Consider the following 22985-nt stretch of genomic DNA (forward strand, 5'->3'; position numbering starts at 1 on the left):
CCACCTGTCCTGCTTTACAGAGCAACAAGCATCCAATCTCCACATTCTCTGATGAGAGAGGGATATTCCGCACCTCAGTGCTTCACTATTCTTTAACCAGTTTAAGTATATTCTCATAACAGTAATGTGATAAGCTGACCGGGTTCACCATTTTCCAGATGTTTGTTCTTAGGCGCCACGCCAAGAAGGTGCTGTTTGTGACAGTTGAAATACCAGCGGATTTCCCCCGTTTGCAGCCCATATCATCCCTAAAATGATCGTGTTTGTACCTGCTCCACTTACATATTTTTTCTCATCGTGTCGCATGCCTGTAATGACACACACACACACACACACACACACACACACACACACAGTGTCACCCCAAACTGTTCCCTAATGCCAGTGTGGATTGTGAGCTTGGCAGTTCCATTGCCAGCTGCTTGTAGATGTCCACAGCAGTCTCTTCTATGTACTGCAACATTTGTGGCCAGTCGTCACTGGCCTACAATGAACAGCATGCCAGCACGCCTCAGTCCTGGGCAATGGTGCAGCACGGCCAGGGCCGCAGAGGCAGCAGCATTTAGTGAGACGAGCGTGCTAGCTAAGACATCGCATTATTATGCACGTATGTATAGAGAGGCTGTAGAGATTTTTAAACACCACAATAATTTTAACAGGAAAGAAGAAGGCTTGAAGTTAGATAAGATATGGCGATCGACTTTGTACCAAAGATGTGACAATCGATTACCTTCGATCGAGAGTACTGACGCCAGCCAGAGATAGTTTTACTGTTGACAACACGTGATGCGTGGTGGCACCCTCTACACGCTCTATACAAACAGGACCTCCACAGCCTAGCAGTCAGTCGTAGATTCACCTCAGATGATGTTGCCCGCAGCTGGCGACGAAACGTCAGGGTGAAGTATTTCTACGATTGGACCACGGTCTCTTAGCCCGGAAGTTTTAATTACTGAAATGTTATACTATTTCTGGACATCGCCAATTCTTATACGGTGCTATGTTTCTGAAATCTCTCTTCATAGTATTGTAGCATGAAGTGTCCCGAGTATAAATTTTTTATTCTCATGCTTTGTACTCTAAGGAACATACTCTAAATTCTACTCCTTGTTTACTAATTTATAAATTACAATTATATGCAAATTCTGCAACACACACTTGGGGATGAACTTACGACATTAAAAGGTGGTTCTTTTTTTGCAGCAAAACACAAGAATCATTTTGTACAAAGATTTATTATACCCAAAAAAAACAATACAATCGTTTTCCACAAAGATTTATTAGCCCTAAATAATAGTGTGACTGACTAAAATATTTAGGTTCTTAAATTATCTTTGACATTACCATTTATCTATAACTATTAAAACACATGATTTTTTTTTAATTATCACCAAAGGGTGCACTTGTAAAAAAGAAAATGGTTAAGATCTGCTTCTACAGTCCTGACAGGTTTCTTAGATGTATAGATACTATGTTAGATGTACTGGTGAACTACTACTGAAGAGAGTAATTTTGTGTTGCCTGTATGAATACTGAGTAATCATCAGGAAGAATTATCTGGCATCACAGTACACATTTTGAATTAATAAACTGCCAAGAAGCTGTAATTATTTTACTTCAGCATTTTTCCATTAACGCAAAATCCCTATCTACTCCAAGAACTGTCTTTGGGACTTTTTAAGTTCACATTGTCACCCAAGCATGATGCAGGGAATGGCAAGGAAAGAAACTGTTTCACACTTATTGTAAGAGAACTTCTCATATGTCTCTTACCTCTATCTAGTAGATGCACACTTCTTGCACGGCGATTTGCAACACGTCAGTAAGAAGCCCAGTGTTTGCCGCCATGTTACGAAATGACATGCAACAAACGCAACATGGCGACAAACACTGGGCTCATCACTGCCTAGATCTGGCTGTGCGCTGGCAGCTCCAGGCAGACAACCAGTCACGTCTGAACCAGCTGAAGATTTTAGCAGTGCACGCAGTCGTTCATGAAACCACCTCCCTCAGCCTTCTACTCTGCAATTACAATCACTCCTGAAACATAAATAATGCAACAACTGTGGCATCAATCATACAGCATAGGAAGTAACTTGTCCATTCTTCCATCAATGCATATACATCTGACACACAAGTGAAACATTTCTGTAATTGACGATATTGCAGTGTGGACTTTGAATTAACATTCTCCCTTGTACAGGAATTAACAGGAGGTGTATCAGTACACGTTAATGACGAATGGATGACAACATATTGATGTTCGGGTCTGGCCATGAAGCATGCACGGATTGCCGAAATTATTAAGGCCACTGCTCACTACAATCAGGAAATCCAAGTTTGAGTCCTTCCTGTGATTCTGTAATTTAGACTAGGTGCAACTCTTAAGTAAAGGTTCTGAAGTAGAGCCAACACAAAAGATAGAGCAAAATATGAAATCAGATCTGATATCTAGGCATAGCAAAAGTTGTCCTTCCCATGCACCGTAAGTTGTTGGAAGACTAAGGAAGGACATGGCAACAGGCCAGATACACTCACCACCCACTGATTTGTGCTTAGCAGAGTATATATGTGGATGTACGAGGGTGTGCTGGGAAGTAATGTCGCCGAGTTTTTTTTACATGAAAACTTTTAAAGCTTCTTAAATAAAACAAAGGATATTAACATTCTATATCTATTCTTCATGCCTATATATTTATTTCTTAACACAGTCACCGTGGAAACTAACACTTCCCAATGAGTGTTGATACTGTCACTAGAATTTGGACTTCGTCGACAGAGCCACAGCCTTCACTTGCACTTCTTCATCACTATTAAAGAGAAGTCTTCGAAGTTGTTCTTTAAGTTTCAGAATCAGATGAAAATCTGTACTGAAGATGATTGATGACAGTGAATCCCAGGTGTCAGGATTGTTGTAGATATTGCAGCACTCACATGCTACAATTCTTTGTCTGTCAGCGGCAGAAGGCTGCAAATATGTTGACATGAAGAATGAATATATAGAATATTAACAATGTTTGTTTTATTTATATAGCTTTAAGAGTTTTCATATAAAATTTGGAGACATTTCTTTTCAGCATGCCCTCTTAGATTTCAGTTTGTGAAAACTTAGGCTTGTGCGGTCAAATCAAGTGACCAGGTGGCTCTAGGAACATCAATAATGCTTACTTAACTTTAGTTTGAGGATCTTTGCAATTCAATTTTTCTTTTTGATAGTGCCAAATTCACTGTGCGTGTATTTGTCTCCAGTTCGAATACATGGCAGATGTAAATTGATAACAACTGATATGACTGTTCCTGCATATTCATAAAAAGTAAATAATCATTGCACCCACAGATATTTTCATTAGTCCTTATTCAGTTCATGCCAACAAGTACCAGCTTTCTATAAACTTCTTCGAGATTTAACTTTTCTATTTGGTAGCAACAAATATTAAAAGAAAGATGCCATAGTTCTTCCTCAAAAATTACAGATGGGTAGTTGGTGGATGGTTTTGCATTGTCCTAATATTCACTTTAGAGCAAATTCTTATCTTCAACAGAAATTTTCACTCTTATTTCAAATCACGGGAATGAGAAAATCAGAAACTGTGTGCCCAGACATATTGCCACTACGCAAAATCTATAAGTCAGAATTAAATCTTCAGGACATACCATCTATCCAGTTTTGTAGCATGTTTTTTGCCAATTCCATTAAAGTAATTTGTTTCGAAGTTCTACATTATGAAACATGAAGAATTCAAAACTGAATGTTCAGAACTATCTAAGCAGTTTTGTAAACTGCTTAGTGCCAATTCTGAGAAAGTAACAAGTTTCTTTCAAAATTATACATTTCAGAAGTCATTAGTTCAATGATATACCATTTCTGGATATCACCCATCCTTAAACCATGTCATGCTTCCAAAATCACTACCCACAATATTGTAGCCCTATGTTTTCCAAGTACAATCAGTTTTCTTCCTATTTTACATGTCCTGTACTTAAAGGAAGACGTGTTAAATTTTACACTTTGTTCAACAATTTGTAAGTGGTAGCTACATAGAAATTTGTAGAAACAAACTTGCAGGTAAACGTAAGACATCAACAATGTGTTGCCTTTTATATAACAAAACACAAAACAAAGTTTTGTATATGGATATATTAGTTCTAAACCCCAGTCCAATTGACTATAATATTTACTTTTCCTTTTGTATGAAATTACCATTTAGCTGTAATCCATGAAGTTTTTAATAATCACAAAAGTGTGCTATTATGAATACCTAGTCGAGAACTGACAATTGTTTACACACGGTTCTTACATGTGTACAGACAATGTCACATGTATTGCTGAACTACCACTGAACAGTGTAACGTAGTGTTTCATACATGAATACTGCGTTACAAAGATAAAGTGCAGCAAGTTTTTATTGCTACATCTACTTTGTTTCATTATCAGGAAGTTGTATCTGGTATGGTCATAGTGTATTATTTCGATTGAATAAACAACAAAGACACTAATTACTTTACTTCAGAGTTTTCAGTTAACACCAACACAGTAACAGTGTACATGCTGTAATTTTGGACTATTCAGTCGACAATGTCCCTGAACTATGGTGCAGGATACAGTAAGTAAAGGAATTCTATCATACTTGCTATGAGGGAGCTTCTCATATATTTGTTACCTCTATATAGCTGCTGTCTGCTGCACATCAATTTGCTAAGTGTCAGCTGGGAGCCCGGTCTTTGACACCATGTTGCGAAATGAAAAGTGAGAAATGCAACACAATATCAGAGACTGCACTTCTTGCTCCCAGGATCTGACTGTGTCCTGGCAGCTAGAAGCCGCTGACCACCAGAGTTACATCTGCACCATCTGAAGTTTCCCAAAGTGCATGCAGGCCACTTGTGAACTCCCTCCCTCAGTCTTTGCCTCTGCCAGTATAGTCACTTCTGAAACATATACAGCGCAATTTCAGTTGAATCAATCACGCAGCACAGAAAGTATTTTTTCTTTCTTCCATCAATGTATACGAGTGGGTATTAAAAACACCACTGCCTTGGGCCAAGCCTGCATAGCATGCATTTCTGCCACTAGGCATGTATAGCGCAACTCATTCCCAGTTCAGTGCTCTCTGCGTTGTAGATCTGACTTGTTCTGCTCATCTGCAGTGATTTGTTTCTGTTAGTACTGCTTTTTTCTTGTTTAGTTTTTATCATGGCAAGTTTAGGTGAACAATGTGAACCTGTGAAAAATTGTTTACTACTTGGTAAAAATGAAATCTTGTTGTGGATGTCCATCAACTGTATTTTGTTTTAGGGTGCAAAAACAACTAGGTATTATGCAAAGTCAGAACCATAGAACACAAAGACAAAGAAAGGAGTTAAAAACGACTACACGTAAACCCCAATCGATAAAAGGAAAGACAGCTAAAAACAGGAATGTCGAGAAAGGTCTATACAATATGCCACAGAGAAACAGAGGCCCTGAAGATTAAATGTCCAGCACCATATTGCTACAGTGGATAAAAAGTAAAACACGGTGGACAGCCCATGCATCATTCACTAAAATGACCAATAACTCAAACAACAAACATAAATAAGAATGTAAAAAGGGCATCCCGTCAGGAAATGGCGAACTGTCAAAAGGTTGAGGGCAATGAGCACAAAGTGGAGGAGACGCATCAGTTAACAAATGGTGAAGACTAAAAAGACAGTGCCCAATACACATCCCGGCGAGATGGCTGAGAGGAGGTCGTCCAAGCTGTTGGGAGGGACTTAATTCCCCGCAGCTTGTTCACATGAAGGGAAGAGCAGTTCACCACCTCCTGACAGATGGCAACACAGAGATTAGAGAAAATGGAAGAACTAGCGGGCCAAGGTACGAGTACTGCAGCCTTGGCAGCAATATCAATGGCCTCGTTTCCTGTCAGACCAACGTGACCAAGAAACCACATAAACGTCACAGTGGCTCCATCAAGAGTGAGCAAGTGACAGCTTTCCTGGAGCCGCTGCACTAAGGGGTGGACGGTGAACAATACACGGATGCTTTGAAATGCATTGAGAAAGTTGGAGCAGATGATGCAAGGGAACAGCCTGTGTCGCCGGACATACTGCATGGCCTAATACAGAACAAAGAGTTCTGCTGCAAACACTGAGCAGTGTTCTGGAAGCCAATACTGGAAAAACGTCTGTGCCAACAACAAAGGCACATCCAACAGCCCAGTCAGTGTGAGTGCTATCAGTGTCCACAAATATACTGTCACGAAGTGTCAACACTATTGGACTCGCTTGATGAAACTAACACCGCCGTGCCATATTAATCGTGGGCTCTCATCAGATTGAAAGAGGAAGTCCCTGTGGAAAATAACGCCCTGGGTCATATTTAAGGATTGGTAAGGAGTAATGCTCACTGGGATGTCTCTTACGTGCCTACAAGTGGAAAGAGAAGGTGACTGACTGGCAGAAGACGTATTGATTAGGAGGGAACCAAGTCGCATCTTACTAAAAGGAGTCAACTTCACCAAACTTATCTTCATTGTGTTCTCAAAAGACAGAGCTATATGGTAGTCGCAAAAGTGTCTGTTTCTGTCCTGGAATAAACCAAGAATGGGGAAAAGGTTTCACTCCAAGCCAGTGGCCTAGGAGGGGAAGGCTGAGGAAGCAAAAGGGAGCAGAGAGAGAATCATTCCTATCACAAGAGATGGCCACAGCAGAGCAGCCAGAAGCTTGGAGCTCAGTATGCTTCATGTGCAGAGCATCTGCCCTGGTACCACCCATTCTGATCTGGGGCTCACTCCGTGGGTGTCACCCAGCTGCATCAAGTGGCACCTGGCACAGCAGTGCCCCAAACAGATGATCAACCACTCCTAGGCATACGCAAGGCAGTGACAGCTCAGGTACCAGAAGTGTGATCCCTATGGGGGACGTAACAGTCCCACCATAGGGACTGGATACCACGTTCGTGACCTAGCAGGGGGGCGAGGAGTGGGGGCTACAGCAGGGTGGGACGTGGGGAAGGAGGGGGAGGAGAGGAACCCATGTTGGGGATGGAAGGGAGGGAGTCTTTCCCCAATGTCTCACACTATGAAAACAATTTAGAAAGGGAGATCAAACCCACAGGAACCACAAAAAGCTGGGAAAAAAGGTAGTGTGTGGGAACATGAGTCAAGATTGTAAAGAAACATCAGAACCTCAGGAATATCCATGTCAACGTAAATGGATACGCCAAGGGAGAAAGATGGGCATAGGCATGGGGAAGGGCTGGGGGGAGGCCGGAAGGGTATGAGTTAGACTGGGAAGGAGTGGATATGGGGAAGGGAATGCAGCCCAGGCAAGAAGAGATGCTGCAATAGCTCGTAGGCCTGCATGTGCCACACATGTACCTGCAAAAGAGCTGCAGGCCCCCTGGGGGGCTAGGGCAAGATGAAAGCGATCTATCTTGTGACATCTTTATCAGTAATATGCCATATAGGGACTATACATGAATCCAACAAAAACAGAATAGCTGATAGTGCATAGTGACAGTGGATCTGATGCACACATCAATGATAGTAGTTATGAGACAAGAAAAATTACTTAAATATCTAGGGGCATTATTGACAGAAGTGGACTGGTCAGCTCAAATGTAAAATACAGAATACAACAAAGCAGGAAAATAACACTGTATATGAATCCTTATGAAAGCGTGCCAGAATATCAAGAATCTAGATAACACCAATGATGATAAACAGATGAGGAGGCAAAATGTACAACTTATATGTACTGTCAATCGACGAGAAGAATCCATACAACAGGAATGTGACTACGAGTCAACATGTAATCTACAGTAAAAGCTGTTCGAAAAACATCATTAATCTAAATGCTTCAACACTGCAGGACTATTTTTACACAGAAGTGACTATTATATTAATTCATCACTCATTTTCAGCATACTGACACTTCTGAAATAATAAGTCAAATTCTCTATTTATGTAGTCATGTTCTCAGTAGCTGCTGTGTAAATACACTTAAGTGCAAAGCCTGGGACTTAACTATCTGTCACTGCGAAGTATCACAGCTCAATGAAACTTGAACCATACATGGAAAGCACTGCTACAATATACTACAGAAGGCAGCTGACAGAAATACGCAATCAAATAAATAGACCTGGCATTTTCACTCAACGACAATAATTACACTTAAGTCACAAAGTCAGCAAGGATGTCTTGTGGTAGGGCATTCAATTACCCACCAGTGCCCTCGACACCTGCTGGATCGTAGTGGACGCATGGGGACATGCTGCAATACATCTCCCTAATGCATCCCACACATGCTCAATGAGATTTAAGTCAGGGGAATGGGCAGGTCAGTGCATTCGCTTCATTTCAATAGTTCCAGGAGTTCCTCCACCTGTACTGTTTGAGGCTGTCATGCAGTGTCATTAACAGAAATTACATCAGAGCTGAATGCACCCTTGAAAACACACTCATAAGGAAGGAGTACAGTGTCACACAAATGTTGAGTGTACCATATACCATGCAATATTATGCCTCCCTACACCATAACAATTGGACCACCCAAATGATAGAGTTTGATAATGCTGAATGTACCCTCATATGGCAAGAAGAGGTGGGGGACCATACAATAAACCCAGGAACATCAGAAAACAATCGTTCTGGCGGTCCAAATGTTACGATGTGGGGAGCATAATGTTGCATGGTCATATTGACCTACAAATCTGAACACGGTACAGTCACCCGTCAATGTTATTATGACACTTTGCTAATCTCACGTTCATCTTTTCAGGGCACATGTCCCTGACTTCATTTTTATGGATGATAATGCATGGAGAATAGAAGCTTTCGAAATGTGGTGCTACAGAAGAATGCTGAAGATAAGGTGGGTAGATCACATAACTAATGAGGAGGTATTGAATAGGATTGGGGAGAAGAGAAGTTTGTGGCACAACTTGACTAGAAGAAGGGATCGGTTGGTAGGACATGTTTTGAGGCATCAAGGGATCACAAATTTAGCATTGGAGGGCAGCGTGGAGGGTAAAAATCGTAGAGGGAGACCAAGAGATGAATACACTAAGCAGATTCAGAAGGATGCAGGTTGCAGTAGGTACTGGGAGATGAAGAAGCTTGCACAGGATAGAGTAGCATGGAGAGCAGCATCAAACCAGTCTCAGGGCTGAAGACCACAACAACAACAACAACAACAACAACAACATGCATGACTACCTGAAAAGCACTGGTAGAGGAGTGATTGGAACAAGAGAATATTCGACAAATGGAGTGTGCCATCTGTTAACTACACAAAATACAAACCAACTAAAGTTTTATTAAGTTTGGCCACATAGGTGGCTTTCAATGATTATGTATCTAAACAACTCTTGAAAGCCACAAAATTTTCAGCCAGTGACTAACATGCCACATGGTGTGAGAGTTAAATATGGCATTTAAAAAGTGTATCAGGATAAATTTCAAAGTTTGACTAATGTTGAAGTCTTCAGAACTGTTACCCAGCCATTCTAGAACATTCCATTATTTTTATAAGACTCATCTTCTTCTAGGTTTTAGCTCGTATCAAATTTTAATATAGTCACTATTAAAGGAATTGTCTGAAAAAAATCGCATCTATCTCGACTGACCAATAACATCATCAATCTGGCGAACAAACCACAACCACATAATCAACAGACTTTAAATAAATGTCACAACAAATAGTACAGTTATTCTCATGGCTTCCTGTTTGATGACTATACCAATTCACAATCAAAATTATAACCATTCAAATTAACCTTGACCTCAGGCTATGCTATGTATCACTGAATCATCACATGTTGGCATGTTGTTGGGCCCACCTGTACTGCGCCGCATGGTGCCGTGGTTTAAAAGATGGACCTCGCCACGGACGTCCGGAGTGAAGTTGCGCATCATGCAGCCTACTGTGCACAGTGAGTTTTAACATGACCTGTGCCTACACAAAAAGCATTATTCAACATGGAAGTGTTGCTGTCAGGGTTCCTCCGAGCCATAATCCGTAGGTAAAGGTCATCCATTGTAGTAGTAGCTCTTGGGCAGGCTGAGCGAGGCATGTCATCGGAAGTTCCTGCCTCTCACTACCTACTCCATGTGCGAGCAACATCGCTTTGGTTTACTCCGAGACAGCTGGACACTTCCCTTGTTGAGAGCTCTTCCTGGCACAAAGTAACAATGCAGACTTGATCGAACCGTGGTACTGACCGTCTTGGCACGGTTGAACTACAGACAACACGAGCCGTGTACCTCCTTCCTGGTGGAATGACGAACTGATCAGCTGTCTGACCTCATCAGTCTAATAGGCACTGTTCATGCATGGTTGTTTACACCTTTGAGCATTTTAGTGACATCTCTGAACAGTCAAAGGGACTGTGTCTGTGATACAATATCCACAGTAAACATCTATCTTCAGGAGTTCTGGGAACTAGGGTGATGCAAAACTTTTGATGTGTCTATCTCTTAATGACATTTGAAGTGCAACTTTAGTGCTCTAAGTCCTACTGAAATTTTGTTTACATATTCAAAGGGAATTGGGGATTACCAGACACTGGGATGCCACCTGTCTGCTTTGACCAATGATGTCACATCTTGCGGAAAACCTCATTTCGAGCACATCCATCATGACGACCAAAACATCAATAATAACATCCACAAAAATACAAGTACACATAAACTGAAACACTGACTAAACCAAATAAAATTAGTGGAACAACTGCTGGAAATGGTGGGTTCCGGCTGGGGCTGAACTAAAAATTTAACAATAAAAGAAACACCATTCCAGACGCAACACACTGGAAAAACACCTGACAAATTTCAAACAAATCACACAAAATTATCACAGTATCCTAATCTACAGTTAACCCATACAGCTCAACCCTGGACCACGAGACCAACGACACACCCCCCCCCCCCCCCCCAAAATACAAAAGCCAGTATCCCTATCTCCAATTCACCTACATAGTTCAAACACACAGGATAAAATGGCAGAACATACAAAAAAATAGTTTTTCATGAAAATCGAAAGTATATCTGCGAGCTGCTAGCATAAATGTTACTACGAAACTAACTTCTCAGACCAGAAAACACAGTAGACGTCTCCAACACATTTTCAAAATAACTATTTTAAATTACTGATAAATCAATGTGCAACCGGCATCTGTTCCACTTTTAAATTTAATGACACTGCTAATATTCACTTGAATGTCATCTTTATTCTTTCGTTGTACATAAAAGGTGACATTTAAAATACTGGAATACATTCAAACAACTGAGTGGCACAGCAAGATTTCTGCACATTTGATAAACATTAAATTTAAACTTTTCATCTTATGTGGTGTTTAACTCAAAACATCATTATGAAATGTTATAATCAACATTTACAGATTACTTTATTTCTTTTATTAGACAATTATCCATGCTTCCAGCAACATGACTATGTTTATTCACAAAGCATTCTGCCCACAGAAATTAATGAAACAACAGAGGTCACTTACCATGAAGCCTGGCTCAGTAGTTGCCTTGTCTGTTTCCTTTTTGTCCAGATAGTTTCCTTGCGAACCAATGCTGAAAAAATAAGCAATCAGATAAAAACAGTTTCCACTGTTACTTTGAGATTCAGTTCAGTGGTAATATTTTCAATTTATTAAGGGGACACGTAAATGAGCCACCATGTACGCAATAAATCTGACATTCACTGTGAAAAAGAGTACAATGAGATGAAATGATTTACAATTCCAGATTATGAAGAGTCTCAATGTAGTCTCAAAATCACATAAAATGGAAACTAATTTTGATGGCTTTTGGTCCTTTGGAGCACTGAATTATGGTATACTACCCTACAGTGATAGTTATGTGTGTGTTTTTGCATCCATCAAAGTAACTAATACATTATATAGTTGGCCTCAGTTTTCAAGATGGAGAAAGAGAGATTAAAGTGGGGACTGTAGTATTCCACTATATAAATGCTTGTGGATCTACACTACGTGATCAAAACTATCCGGACACCTGGCCGAAAGTGACTTACAAGTTCGTGGAACCCTCCATCGGTAATGCTGGCATATGACATACCCACATCCTGTCATCGGATCTCCACATTGTGGACCGTGATTCATCACTCAACAACATTTTTCCACTGTTCAATCATCCAATGTTTAAGCTTCTCACACCAAGCGAGGCACCATTTGGCATTTACCGGCGTGACGTGCAGCTTATGAGCAGCCGCTCAACCGTGAAATCCAAGTTTTCTCACCTCCCACCTAACTGTCATAGTACTTGCAGTGGATCCTGATGCAGTTTGGAATTCCTGTGTGATGGTCTGGATAGTTGTCTGCCTATTAGACATTACGACCCTCTTCAACTGTCGGCGGTCGCAGTGAGTCAACAGAAGAGGTCGGCCTGTACACTTTTGTGCTGTATGTATCCCTTCACTTTCCACTTCACTATCACATCAGAAACGGTGAACCTAGGGATGTTTAGGAGTAGGAGTGTGGAAATCTCACGTACAGACATATGACACAAGTGACACCCAATCACCTGACCACATTCGAAATCTGTAGTTCTGCAGAGTGCCCCATTCTGCTCCCATGATGTCTAATGACTACTGAGGTTGCTGATATGGGGTACCTGGCTGTAGGTGGCAGCACAATCTACATAATATGAAAAACATGTTTTTGGGGGTGTCCGGATACTTTTGATCATATAGTGTATTTTGAAAATGTCTATGTACAGTATAATTCAAGAGGATTATAACTATGTTCTTATCAATATAGGTAAGAATAGAACAGAATTTTTACTGGTCTTATACGCACATGTTGCATTGGAAATACTTAACTTCTACACCTAGTTTCTTCCTTTTTGTTTTTAGTCCATGGCCCACAACTTAATATGCATTTTTTAATTCAGTTGTTACTTTAAGGAGTTTTTCATGCATCTTTATCTGTAGTTTTATACCCAATTCAGAGTAATCCCCGACATGTAGGAATGATTATCAACGGACTAAGGAGAATCGCATACTGCAGCCTATATATTTCTCTGAAGAAGACATTCTTGACTATCAGTAATACTGGTTAGTTTTATCTAACAAACTGCTGTAGGGAGATTCCATGGTGACTGTTACGTTTTGAAATCTGTGTATTATTATGTTCACCTTTTATCAATCTATAAACCTATATTTTCTTTTGCAAATCATTATTATATATTATGTTATTCAGGCAAAGATCTCGAATTAATATCTGAGCAGGGAAAAGAATTAAAATTAAAGAACAAGAATGTAATTTATATTGTGACTAAAGTTACAAATTTGAGACATCCTATTGTTAATGTTCATTTTAGATCAGAAGTATCTTCAAACTATTAAGAGCCTGGAATTGGTTTTCATCAGAGAAAATGCATATTCGATTGGCATTCAAATGACACAGACACAGATTTTTAAAAATATTCATACCATGTAAAATACTGTAATACTCTGAAAAGAGCATGTGACTCAATATTGCGTGACTCACGTTACTTGCTACTTATCGTTGGAAAAACATTTTCTTGCAAGCAGAGAAAAAAGTATGATGTTATTTACCAAATAAGATGAACTTAACATTAACATTTCACTTTTTAACCACTGGGAAAATACAGTGTAAATTCAGTGAGAAGCCAGAGGACTGAAAATATCACTTGTATTGACATCAGATGGATCAATTTCCTTTATAATTTTGTCCTCTGTAAACAGAATTTCATCACATTTTGCCGGCCATTTCCAATAGTGACCAGCATGTTCCATTGCACTGATTAGTAAAAATTTCCAAAAACTGCATGTACTTCTCCAACATACAATTTACCATCATATTCCACTTTGTACCTGTCTCCAGTGTTCACACTTTCTACAGTTCTTTCAGTATGATGATCTGCACCAGGGAAATTCTTCAAAGACAGCAGATATGTTTATAGTACTCCTTTCTTGTACTGAAAGCAGTGAATGATTTTTATGTTTCGTACTGATGAGGCTGAAGAAAATATTTGAGCCTGATTAAGTTTCATCAGTGGACATATGACAAACCTGCATAGTTTTGGTAGCCTACATGCAGCTGCCTGAGCAAAAGTTAATGCATCATCTACTATGAATTTCCACTTTTTTACTGCATTCCACACTTGCCTTTTCACAAGTGCACCAATTCCACCTATAGCTACTTTACCGTAGAATGCAGCAATAAAGTTCCACTAGATTTCCACTTTGAGGAATGACTGATGTTGACATGCAGTGGCTATAATATATTTGTTTTTAAATTGCAGGGCAGATCCATCAACTTCATTGAAACTACCTTCAAATTTTCAGGTATAGTTGACAGTACCTTGCTAATGTATTCACAGTATCCTCGGAATGTGTTAAGCTGTCTGAAACAACTGTATGACGAGAACCTGAATGCCACAGTAGCACAGTGAAATTACTAACACGTGCTTCTACTCAACATGCACTTTACACCTCATCTTGATAAACAGAAATGTAATTTTCGGCAGAGCCAATATGTGGCAATAGAAACTCCTTAGAATCTTGGTTCAGAACCATTTCCTCTTGTTGATAAGATGCAGACAGGCTCTTTTTGTATATCGATGAACAAGATACTGAGGAATTATGGAAATTTTCTGTTTCGCTATATCAGCTGTAGAGCCTTCTTTGAATTTAATAATTTTAGAATTGTTTTCTTCCATCTTCCAAATATAGCCTGATAAATTCACAATTTCCAGTTCAATTTTATAGGCTACTTTAAAACTTTACCATTTTGACAATTTACATTCAATCTGCCAACAAAACTGGCTCATAATGGCCAATACAAATATGTTGCAATAAGCTGGAGTATTATCATGTTTCCTATGAAGGCTGCCGATAGCATTATGAAATTTTAGTGATATTTGCACAAACATACTTCATGAGGTAGTCTGCTGCTTACTTAAACATGTGGTGGCCATAGCTCTGCAAACTTAAGGTTTCCCAATTTGAATGTCAGGGTGTTCCTGTTAGAATACCTCATATGTTTACATAATGGACATGACTAAGTGATGAATGTTAACTGTCTTTTCATCATTATTTTCTCTGATCACTATTGTGTCCTTCCTGCTCGGTGATTGGCAACTGTCGTCACAACAGTAGAAACCAGGTACCAAGCACCTAGCACTATGGTCTATCTTGTGGACTTCTGCCACAACTGGACCTTTCAGACTTTCTGTTTGATGAATTTCCACACAAGTCACTGAACAGATCAACAACTACAATTTTACACCGTGGTGACGATGGCAAGCAACAATCAGCTTGAGTCACAGGTTTACATAGCACACTTATACAACGAAAAACCAGCTTTACTATGTTGCTGATTTTGCAGCTTACATTACACTATGTTTTCTAATTCTCTCCCTAGTTTTAGCTCTTCTTTCTTCTGATAAGTCATTGTTTATGTGGACTCAAATGCGGAAACTTTAATGCTTCTGTTGACTTTTTCTAGCTTCTTCCAGATGCTCTAACTTTTCCTACCTCTTTTTCTATCTTTCTACTGCTGTTAAGGGCATCCTTTTCTTTTAACATTAACAGGGTGTATACGTGGACAAGAAAAAATATTCCCGGATTTTTCCCGGATTTCCCGGTTAAAATTACACTGTCTCTCGGGTGAAAATACACTTCTTCCCTGTCAAGTGACAGTATACTTTTCCTCAGAACTGTGAAACTTATCAATCATTTGAATGGTTATAGTAAAAAAACACGTTTTGGAAAAGATCTTTGATGTGCAGCAACATGTACGCTGCATACTTTCGTATTACTAAAGTGTAAATTTAAATTCCACCAAACGCCTCATGTTACTTTCTGAAGCATTGAAATCAAGATTGTAATGCGCTCTTGTAGCCAGTCATAGCTCGTCACATGATCTCGCCAGCCGATGACAGTGGATCTTCTAGCATAGGATACGTGACGTAGTCAGCCAATAGCAATATCAGTGTTAAGTAGCTCGTACACACAAATAGCTAAAGGTAATGGTTTAAATTAACATACACAGCGTTACTACAAGAAAAGAAAAGCTTTCACGTACAATATTGGTCTCTGAGATTAATAAGCTGCAAGAGAAGCTAAGCTTTCACATATAATATTGATTTTTTTGCACGTGTTACACTTTAAGGTACAACACACAACTATGTCAGTAAACTTTTGAATAAAGACATAAATGTTTGATCTTCTGAGCTCAAAATTTTTCTAAATGTACGTCCTCAAAGATTTGATTTTTGAATGAGAGTCAAACGCTCTGTGATTTAAGAAATTCATCATACATTCTAGCACATAATTCATCTTGCATAAAAGGAAATTTACTTTGAAAGTAACGCTTTTCAAACAACAATTCGAAATATTTTCCCGTGACCTGTTACAAATAGGTTCTTTTCAGTAGTTGCCAGAGAGCGCCAGAAACAGGTGTCACCGCACTTGTGCAGCTACGATGATGCAGGAAGCCCTTATCTTCGTAGGTGTAAAACATTAAAAGAGCTTACACTGTGCCATAAAAGAAACAAGACATCAGAGGATACTCCAAGGGCATCGGAATTTCGTGAACCATACTACAATGCGTAATTCGGCTTAAAGTACACATTCGTATGTCCAGATTCGGAAGTAAATTTTCTTGAGTACTGGTACTGTATTATCTCATGTTTGGTTCTTTTTTTATGGCATAATGCCATACGTGCTAGAAGATGAAAACATGCACTTTTGAAATGCAGTGAACAGTTGAAACTAGCCCATAGTATGGAATTAAACACTTCGTTTCAAATAAATTGACTGCCCCATCGGGAAAGATTAATAAAAGCCAAATTTCTTTAGCAAGCCGACAAAAATAACTTCTTTGTTCTGCAAGGCGATTAATGCCTGACTGTCAGAAAGGTGGAGATAAAAGCTGAAACTAATAACATATTTTAGCCTTCCGTAATTATGCGAACGAATTTTAATTCATTTGATAGCTCACGGCCATAGATATTCGTTTTGTTTTCGTTTAATGTGAGGGCAAAAAATGAAGAGGAAACGGCAAAATCACTAAACGTAAACACGGGTCACGTGGAGACTCCCCCACTAGAATTCAGACTGCTCCGTGAATCAGCCCCGGATCTCAGATATTTCCGAACCGGGGCAATATTGGATAGTGGCGCCCAACCATACGTCTCTAGCAAGAAGCGGGAAAAGGTACTTCTCATACGTGACTCAACTGCGCACGGACAAGGGCCGGCCCGCAACTCCTCACACGAATCTAAAGTAAACAGTTGTGACGTCACGCTCATCGGAGACAATTTGTTGCTAGGAAGCATTGCATAGTCTTCCCAAAGCCTTTGACACACTTTGCAGTTGGCAAACTGCTTGTATGAGCACTCTGTTTTATTGTTGTATATGGCGTATTTCTTTTGTGACTGAAGTTTTATTTTCGTTTTTTTTCTCCCGTTCATGTTTTGTTGCTGCAGTATTATACTGCAGAAGCGGGATACAGTAATATCCTTTATTAGAGTATCGGTTCTTACCGTCAAAATCACAAAAATTTAACTGAAAACTAAATGGAAAATTCCCGAGTTTGTCCCGATTTTCTCCCGGATGAAAAAATTCCCGGGTTTTTCCCGGATCTCCCGGGTCGTATACACACTGACTGAAAAAATATAACAGATTACCTGACAAAAGTTACAGTTAATCTTATGTTTTTACAATATTGGTTCAATGCGGGAAATTTTTTACAAGTGATATTATTCATACTTCACACAAATAAGTAAATTACTGAACAAGATTAAATTAGGTCTACCATTCCTCTTAATACACAAACTTAATTGCAATAAAGCGAATCATGTTACATGAAAGTTAATGCTGTTGTATTATGTTATTCACCGTAACCTGTAATTTACCTACTTCAATTTTATACTGTTTATGCACTACATTAGGGTATGTAACAGTAATATAAATTCTTACTTGCCAATTAATTGAAATCAAAGTCCAAAAGCTCCAATAATTCACACTGCCATCACATGAAAACGTGTGGCCATAAAAAAATGGCTACAAATTATGGAGCGAAAGCAATAATGAGTAACATTGTCGCCATACAGGAAAAAGGTCCAGCCTTTTCAAACAGTGTATAAGAAGTACCAAATATTAAACTTTCAAAAATCTTAAATGTGCCCTACTTTATATGGAACATCCTTGTAGTTAAATGAGTAACTGTGCTCATGATGAATGTTGTGTTGATGTGTCATTCCTTTGAAATTTACATTTTGCAACTTTTCCTAGCAAAATAACAGCTTTTTACATCTTTGCAGAAAGCTGTGCCACCATTCTTATACATTAAACTCGCACATTACTACAAACTGAAGTTGGTGCACAATTTACACAACGTTAACTCATACAGAAGGCCGATCTACACGAATACTCAAAGCAACACTTACACCCCCACAAAAATGCAACAGAATGAATACATCCTACATACCAACATAAATCCCCGAGGTGATTTGACTGTAGGCACTTATCAAAAGCATTGACAATACGATAAACTGCTAACACAACGATCTGCAGGAGTTATACATAAGTTAAAAGCAGCCGTTTTCTTGTTTTTGGTTGTTCCTTCGCATAAATTATTACATAACGAGGGGTATGCAAGTCAGTATGACCATTATATAGTGCTTGTACGAACTTCAAGAAGAGTCATATCTCGTCAATCACGAAGCATTTTTACCATTCCCTTTTGCTTTGTCTCGAGATCACATACATCAAACTACCCCGATAATACCACACACCGCATGACAATATCAACCGTCTCTTACAAACTCTACAGACAAGACGGTTTTGAAATATGGCAGGCCGAGAATTTGAGAACTGGTGAACCCATAGTATGGTCCCTTTGCTCCCCAAACCAACCGTTAAACCGACAAAAATCCAGCGTGAGGCTACAGGTTCATGCCGACTTTGCGTCCCTCTCAATTTATTAACAGTATAGATACATAACGTGCTCTAAAATAGAAGTCTATCTATTAATTACCTCCAAATCATAATTCGAAAACTTACTGAAAATAACGTGTTTAACCTGTGAGAAAAATAACCTGGAACATTACACAAATTCACACGCTAATCCGAATAATCAAACGCCAACGGTGATACAACAGCCAATTCAACATAGAACATAATCAGTCTAATATGCGAGGAAATAAGGTTAAATTTACACAACAGGACTACGAACAGGTACCTTGCCACCATGAGAACATATTGCAAACTGTTTCACACAGTATCAACTAAAATAATACCAAAATTCGATATTAATTTAGTTCCAAAATAAATGTTCGTCTTTCCTTCGTTCAAAGTTGTTATGTTTAGTGGTTTATTCATTACCTGGGGAACATAATGTACGAATTTCCACAAACGCAGTCAGCTATTCCACGTCACAGCCAACTACACTCGCAGATAATCAACGTGGAAGAAAGAACAGGGCGGGTAACTTGCCAGAAGGAAAAGATGAAACTTCGTAATATTTGGCAAGACGGTTTTGAAATAATATGAACAACTACAGACACACAAATGAAAGAAAAATAGCATTACGTAACCAACAGTATATTAAGTAATATTCATAGAAATATACAATTACTACAATTACAAAATCTGTGACGACAGAAAGTAAAGGCCATGACCACCAGTGACTGCGAAAGTGCGAAACCACAAACCAGTAGCATGAGTAGCACTGTGCAAAATACTGGAAGTGACGTAGTCCACAGAAGATCCCACATCCAAGTTGAAGGCGTTCTGAGTATTATCTTTGACGACGAAAGGTAAGTTCTGTGTGTGTTCACGTATAAGCAGTTGCCAGCGAGCTCGTGCGCATGCGCAGAGCTGAATTCACGTATGAGCAGTGCCTTCCTCCCGCTTCTGGGTACTTGAAGCGTGGCTGTTTGCTGTACGAGCAGTAGCAGCAAGTAGCCAGATGCTACCCGGGAAAATTTTTCCGGCGCGCCCAAGCTGCCAGTTTCGCGCATGCGCAGAGCAAGCTGAGTTATAGTGGGGGAGTCCTTCTCCACGTGACCCGTGTGTTTTGTGATGCTGCTTGTCTCTTCTTTTACAGATCGCACGTCAAATGAAAACAAAACAGATTTCTGAAACTTCCTGGCAGATTAAAACTGTGTGCCCGACCGAGACTCCGGACCTTTGACTTTCGCGGGCAATCTCATTCTGAAAACAGATTTCTGTGGCCGGGAGCCATCAAGTGAATTAATATACATTCTCATAACCATGAAAGACCAAAATAAGTTCGTGGTTTCAATTTTCTGATTTTATATTATTTCCACATTATTAGCAATCAACCATTAATGTCTTAATGAAGCTATTTCTGTCAGTTTTGTAGAGAAATTTGCTCTATTAATTTTTTCCACTGTGTCAGTTAGTTTATTTGAAACGAAGTGTTCCATTGCGCACTACTGTCTACTCTCAATTTCGTTCCGTTTCAAGTGCAAATTTTCAGTTTCTGGGACGAATGACTTCATACCATAATAAAGAACCAAACATGAGAATACAGTACTGTACCTCCAAGAAAACTGGTACCACGAAAAGCACATAGAAAAGCTGAATATCAGGTACTTCCGAGTGCATCTGGACATAGAAATGTGTCATTAGAGTGGAATGAAGCATTTTAGTGTGGTTTACGAAATTCCGATGCTGCTGGAGTAGACTCTGACGTCCTGTTCCTTTTATGACACTGTAAAGCCGCGTACACACCTAGCAGCAAAGTCGCCGGACTTTGTATGGGAACAGATTAGATTAGATTAGTTTTTCGTTCCATAGATCTGTGTTGAGGAGATCCTCGTGGATGTGGAACATGTCACCATTTTTTTTTAACTGAAATAACAATACTAATAGTATGAATATATACATTACATCATTTGTTTCTATTAAAAAATTCGTCAATGGAATAGAAGGAGTTGGCCACTAGTAAGTCTTTCAGGCTCCTTTTAAACTGATCTTTATTTGTAACTAATTTTTTTATGTTTGCTGGCAAATTATTGAAGATGAGTGTTCCTGAGTAGTGGACCCATTTTTGAACTAACGTAAGTGCTTTTAAGTCCTTGTGCAGATCATTTTTGTTCCTGATATTGTATGTATGAACTGAGCTGTTTGTTGGAAAAAGAGATATATTATTTGGGACAAATTTCATTAAGGAGTAAATATGCTGAGAGGCAGTAGTTAGTACACCCAGTTCTTTGAAGAGGTTTCTACAAGACGTCCGTGAGTTTACTCCACAAATAATACGTATTACACGCTTTTGGACTCTGAAAACTTTTGTTTGACTTGAAGAGTTACCCCAAAATATTATACCATATGACTTTACGGAATGAAAGTAGGCAAAGTATGCAAGCTTGTTCACTTTTATGTCGCCTATATCTGCTAACACTCGAATTGCAAATACAGTCGTCATACAATGTCTCGAGACTGTCGCTAAACAATGTCACGCGTTCACATGTACGAAGCCACTTGCGATACAGAAATCAGAACGCGATGTCACAAGAAATAGCTGTTTGTGCTGTTCATCTCTGTTTAAATAATTTAATGTTGTTAAGAAGCAAAAAGCGTTAACCTAAACGGTACTGGACGGGGAATTTATTTTCTGGTGGAGTTACTACAGCTTTGAATCTTCTTGAAAAACTGAAGCTAGAAGATGTCATTGATTTCAGAAATTTTGTCAGAATGAGCCCTACCGATTTTGAAACCCTTCTGCAAACGGTTGGAGAAAGGATTTGGAAAGAAAACACTATATTTAGGGAAACCATTGCAGCCTCAGTCAGGCTGTTCCTTGCTAGCGGCGAATCATTTTCCAGCTTGATGTACACCTGATAATTACTTCGCTGAAAGGGTTTGTAAAGGTAAGAAGTAACTCAATTTTTATTTATTCCATTTTTTATTTTAAGAATGAATTAATTACAGGTATACAATTTTGTCATTCTTTAAATTACAATGATTTGAAATTTTGAAAAAAACTCTCTATGGTTTACTCTTCTCTGGTCCCTTCATTTTTGAGAAGGAGGTTCCAGATCTTGCCAAGATGTTGAGGGTGTAAAGGAACAGTCTGAAGAGTATGAGTTTTGGCCGTCTGCACTATGGGAAGTTGATGGTGAAGAATGGAATGGAGGCGGAATTGTTTGAAGTGGGCTTAACGGGTTTGAACTGACCTGGGGTGAATATCCTATCGTACTGTACATTCCCATTTCCAATTTTAAGAATGTGTCATCAATTTCACGCTGGGCTAAGGAAATTTCGGTGCGACTTCTACCGCAGTTTCTTGATTTATTGGCAATATGCTCTCCGTAAACCACGAATTCATCTCAGTTCCTAACAGCCTCTGTTAAAGATTTCATGCAGCTTGCAGTATCCCTTGCAATATCAACACGGTGATCTGCAGTATCGGTGGCCTTCTGCATTCTTCTTTTGGTGGAGTGGACTGTCTTTCATCATATAGCTCTTCTTCTGTTCCGTTGTCGTTATCCTCCTAGGGAAAAACCAACAATTTCATTGAACTTATTTTGTTTAACAGTTGTTCGCAGGAGAGCTTCTGTAAAGTTTGGAAGGTAGGAGACGAGGTACTGGCAGAAGTAAAGCTGTGAGTACCGGGCGTGAGTCGTGCTTCAGTAGCTCAGTTGGTAGAGCACTTGCCCGCGAAAGGCAAAGGTCCCGAGTTCGAGTCTCGGTCGGGCACACAGTTTTAATCTGCCAGGAAGTTTCATATCAGCGCACACTCCGCTGCAGAGTGAAAATCTCATTCTGGAAACATCCCCCAGGCTGTGGCTAAGCCATGTCTCCGCAATATCCTTTCTTTCAGGAGTGCTAGTTCTGCAAGGTTCGCAGGAGAGCTTCTGTAAAGTTTGGAAGGTAGGAGACGAGGTACTGGCAGAAGTAAAGCTGTGAGTACCGGGCGTGAGTCGTGCTTCAGTAGCTCAGTTGGTAGAGCACTTGCCCGCGAAAGGCAA

General features: G+C 39.5%; 1 long non-coding RNA gene across 1 annotated transcript; it reads right to left on the reverse strand.

The window, feature by feature from the left end:
* Positions 1 to 1240: 1240 nt before the first annotated feature.
* Positions 1241 to 19685, reverse strand: LOC124720126. Its single transcript, XR_007006072.1, has 4 exons — positions 19631 to 19685; positions 19369 to 19540; positions 11495 to 11564; positions 1241 to 2040 (listed from the first exon to the last, which is right to left on the reverse strand). It is a non-coding gene; the product is annotated as an uncharacterized LOC124720126 (long non-coding RNA).
* Positions 19686 to 22985: the final 3300 nt, after the last annotated feature.

The sequence above is a fragment of the Schistocerca piceifrons genome, chromosome 11 (assembly GCF_021461385.2).
Source record: "Schistocerca piceifrons isolate TAMUIC-IGC-003096 chromosome 11, iqSchPice1.1, whole genome shotgun sequence".
NCBI classification, from domain to species: Eukaryota; Metazoa; Arthropoda; class Insecta; order Orthoptera; family Acrididae; genus Schistocerca; species Schistocerca piceifrons.